Source organism: Littorina saxatilis, linkage group LG12 (assembly GCF_037325665.1).
Source record: "Littorina saxatilis isolate snail1 linkage group LG12, US_GU_Lsax_2.0, whole genome shotgun sequence".
NCBI lineage: Eukaryota > Metazoa > Mollusca > Gastropoda > Littorinimorpha > Littorinidae > Littorina > Littorina saxatilis.
The window spans coordinates 79969705-79974704 of NC_090256.1; positions in this window are offsets into that span (position 1 = coordinate 79969705).

A 5000-nucleotide genomic window follows, 5' to 3' on the forward strand; every position below is an offset into this window, starting at 1 on the left:
TCATCCTTATAAAATAAGTCCAAGATATGCTCGTGCTCGACGTAAAATCCTGTCATCCTTATAAAATAAGTCCAAGATATGCTCGTGCTCGACGTAAAATCCTGTCATCCTTATAAAATAAAACCACAAACAAAGAGAAAAAATAAGTTTTGTGTGAATATTTTTGTTTGTCTGTTCACTTAAAAGACCGTTGGGTCGAAATATCTGTGAATGTATTGTTTTGTCAATAACAAACGTTCCAACAACCTACCTTTCTTGTTTTTTGATTTTGTCATCCTTATAATTATATGAAAACGAATATTAACACAAATTGTCTGAGAGTTGGAAAAATACTAAGTGTTGAAAATGATGTCCGTGTTAAACAAACATTCGTCCATAGTACAGAGCTCTACTGTCTACTACATTCGGCCATAGTACAGAGCTCTACTGTCTACCACATTCGAGAGTGGACAGTAATAAAGTGCTTAAAACGGTGTGCGGTCAACCAATAATTCAGCTAATATCTTCACGACCCGTACATAACGGTCCTTAATTGTTAGTATATACCTGGTATTTGTAAGAGTATGGACAAAAAACAAACTGTTTAAAGCGGCGTCTGTGTGTCGTAACCAAGAATTCAGCGAATAAATATGTTCCATGTAGAGTTGTCGCTGCTGCAGCATTCATCTGAGTATGGAAGTAATCCAGGGAGATACGGCCCTTGAAGTAGGGCAAAGCCACAGCCAGACACGGTCAATGCCACTGTCGTCATTGCTGTTCTAAATGTGTCACTATTGAACACCCTGGGTATGTGGATAGAGGGAAAGAAAAATACTTTGCCTTGCTTGTGTGCAAACGTCTTTGCCAAAGAAGCCTTTCGCTGGGTCGACGGCAAAACTAATATTTTACATTCAAAGTGCAGGGCAAAGAGACGGTCTGAGACCTATGGGCCCAGTGTCCATGCAGTCGTGTTTTAGTCATGTTTGCTTTTCTCACAGAAAAAGTAGCCCATTGTTGTTTTGGCCGGGACGAGTAAGAAGGACAAGGCATCGAAGAAAGAATTAAAATAAAAGGGGAATAGTTGGACTATAGACCGATAAAATGAATAGCTGTGTGTGTTTGTGTGTGTGTGTTTGTGTGTGTGTGTGTGTGTGTGTGTGTTTGTGTGCGTGCTTGTGTGTGTGTGTGCGTGTGTGTGTGTGTGTGTGTGTGAGCGTGTGTGTGTGTGTGTATGCGCACATACACTCTTCAAAAAAAGTTAAGGATCACTTTTTTACAAGCACGCCACACAAAACAGACAAGACCGATTTCTTTCATTTTTAAAAAAATTATATAATTGAACAACCAAGGAGTAATGACAAACAAAGCAAAGATCGAACGCGGCAGCGACAATTTAGCTAGAGTGTGTCAAACGTGACAACCCTCGAAAATGGAATTCACAACAATGTGATTCAGTGTCAATAACGCGTGTGCCCTCCGTTGTGTGCCAGGAATTCAACACATCGTTGGCGCATGGAGTGGATCAGGTTGCATTTGAATGCTCTGGAAACCCCATTCCACTCCTGCTGGAGCCATTGCAGCAGTTGACCCAGATTGGCAGGAGGAGGGTGATGTTGCTGTATCCGACGACAAAGCTCGTCCCACATGTGCTCTATGGGGTTCTGGTCCGGGCTGTTGGCTGGCCACACCATCCTGTTGACCAGCTGGATGAAGGTGTTTACAGCTGCAGAGTGATGGGGAGGTGCGTTGTCATCCTGAAGAATCGCACGAGGGCTGATCGCTTGGAGGGCTGGAACGACCAGGGGTTGCAGGATCTCATTTGGTAGCGGACACCGGTCAAGTTGCCCACTACATGGTACAGAGGTGTCCTTAGACGTGTGCTGATCCATCCCAGACCATCACAGAGCCTCAGCCAAAACGCTGTCGTTCCAGAACAGCGCCTTCTGCGAAGCGCTCTCCGCGACGCCTCCACACTCGGATGCGACCATCAGCAGGTTCCAAGCAAAAGCGGGACTCATCTGTAAACAACACCTGAGCCCACTGCTGACGTTGACACCTCACATGTTGAGTGCACCAGGCTCGGCGAACTGCTCGGTGATTAGCAGTCAGGGTTGTTCCTCGGACTGGACGCCTTGCACGCACAGTGTTGGTGGTAGCTTGTAGGCGTTGCCTAATGTTGTTTGCCGTAGCCATTCTTTGTTGCATGGCCTGCCTCTGAATGAAGCGATTCTCTCTTTGTGTGGTGACTCTGGGCCGACCAGAACGTTGTCGCTCCTGTACTCTTCCAGTTGCGTGGAATGTCTGCTGATGACAGAGGGAGCCACTGCAAGCCTCTGGGCCACTTGCCTGGCAGCAACACCGTCTTGTAGCAATCCTATTGCCCTTCCTCTATCCAAATCGCTCAGTTTTCTTCGTGGGGGCATGTTGCTACTGTGCATAATTGTGTCAGCGTGTCAACCTTTAAACACAAGCTGGTGAGCGATGTTCATAGCCAGGACCCTGTTGTAGCACGTGCATCACAACCTTTTGCCCTGGCATGCGTTCCGCAAATTTCATGGGGCTATACAAAAAAACCGCCTTTTTTCTTCCAAAATGCAGAAGATTTTGAGAAGTCCCACAAAGGGAAATAACTCTGCCTGCCAAACAAAATTCTAGGTCAAGACTCATTTGTTCATTTGTTAATTCAAACACATTAATCTTTTAATTATTATGTCGATGTTTAATTTTTGGGCCATTTTTTTATAATTAGATCCGTTTTTTCAACCGATCCTTAACTTTTTTTGAAGAGTGTACGTGCGTTAGACAGGGAGAGAAACAGAGAGACAGACAGACATAAATGAAGAGAAAGAAACTACAAAACAAACAAAAACGCCCAGAGACAAGCAGAACAAGAAATTCCTCCGAGGTAGGAAAAACACCCCCGTTGGTCAAAGGGAAATAACCATTCTCACTGCCACCAACTGAGAAGGTTATTTCCCTTTGACCATTAATATGTCACTCTATAAGTCCTTGTAGAATCTTAATCCACCAATAACTCCCTAACCGTGTGTTTGACTGGTCCCAATTTTTGTAAGGACCGTCTCAGGAATGTATAGAACCTGTTCACCAAGTTTGGTGACGATCGGTCCGTTCATTCTTGAGATCTATATGCGAACACAAACACACAAACACACAAACACATCGACCGAAACCTATACACACCCCTATACCGGGGGTGTAAATACAGACAAACAGAAACTGATTCAGGCAGCTGACAATCCTACACAAATTAGATAAACAAAGTCATTATGTTGGATGGAGCGTTGTAAACAAAATCTGGTAAGAATGACGTACGCACACACACCCACACGATGTCTGGCCTGCTTTTGAACTTGACATGACATCAGTCGGTAACTGTGGGCCTCACAGGAAATTAAGTAAGTTACAAAACAAACAAAACACACACAAAACACAGTATTACAACATGCACAGTAGTAGCCTACCCGTTATGAAAGGACACCCTCAGTTTGGACGAAGCGGAAGTGTCCCTACTCTTGACAGGTAAATTCCGACAACAGACAAAGGGACAACTGTAGGTGTCCTTTCTAGGGAGGTGTCATCTTCTGCTTAAGATAACAAGCAAAGGACGAACATGGTGTCCTCTCTTGTGAGGGGCCTGTCATCAAAGGTACCCCTGCACTGACTGTACGGACGTAGTCTGAAGGGTTGGTAGACTATCCCAGGTGAACGTAACAATGGTGCGAGACGTGTTACAGCACACCATGCAGGTACTGACGTCATCTCCCTCATCCTTATAGGTCTTCCCACACCGTGATTGCCATGTACCTATACCCAGTCCCCCTCCGCCAAACATTCCCTGCCCTCTGTCTCTCTGCCTCTGTCTGTTGGTCTCTTTCTATCTCTCTCTCTCTCTGTCTCTCTCACGCTGTGTCGGGGTATGTCGGTCTGTCTTTCTCCCTTAATCTTACCCCCCTCTCTCTCTCTCTTTCTCTCTCTTTCTTTCTCTCTCTCTCTCTCAAACACACACACACACACTCTCTCTCTCTCTCTCTCTCTCTCAAATACACACACACACACTCTCTCTCTCTCTCACCCACACACACTCTCTCTCTCTCTCTCTCTCTCTCTCTCTCTCTCTCTCTCTCTCTCTCTCTCTCTCTCTCTCTCTCTCTCTCTCTCTTACCATATATTGTGTTTGGACAGTATCAGAACAGGTTGGAAGACAATGTGCCTACACTCCCTTTAAGCCTCAATACGCGTTACACAAAAACCAGTCAGTGAGTCAGTTTGTATCCGCTCTCCCCCCAACTCACGCAACCCCAATCCTTAATTTTTTGTTCGGTTCCAGCCCGACAGGGAGAGCATCCATGCAGACAATTGCGCCACTGCGCGGTTACCTTCAGGTATGCCGATTCTCCCCCTTGGCAGCCCCGCTTACTTCCCTTTGCACCGCCTGACCCGAACGCGTAACCTGGCAGCCATTTGTAATCTGCACAAGAATGCTTGCACGTTAAACCAAAAAAAATGGCCGATTTTCGTTTCATTTCGTAATGCGTTTGTTGTTTTGTAAACGTTGTCTTTCCTATCGTCGTGTGGTTCTGCGTGGCTTTATCGCGTTCATTGTGTTATGATCTGATTTTTGTCTTTTGGCCTCTCGTAATAAGGCTGTGTCAGACTTGCTTTATTACTTTCATTGCTGATCTAATCTGATTTTAGTTTACAAAACGTAATTATGCAATCTACCGTTGCTCGTTTTCTGCAATTACGTATGCGCTGAACTGTAGATCTGATCGTGTGTTTGTTACGTAGCCATACTAATTTCTGTTATATGTCATTTGCTTTGCTGAATGCCCTACACTTGTTTTGCTTGTTTGATGTTGTTTCTGGTTTGTGTATAGTACTTTGATTGTCAAGTTTGTTTTCGCGGCAGATTGTGCGTGTTTGGTCGCTGTTATCTGGCTTTGTTTTGTCGTTATTTTGACTTACTGCCAAACAGAAAACAGGGGGAATGAAGACAAAGA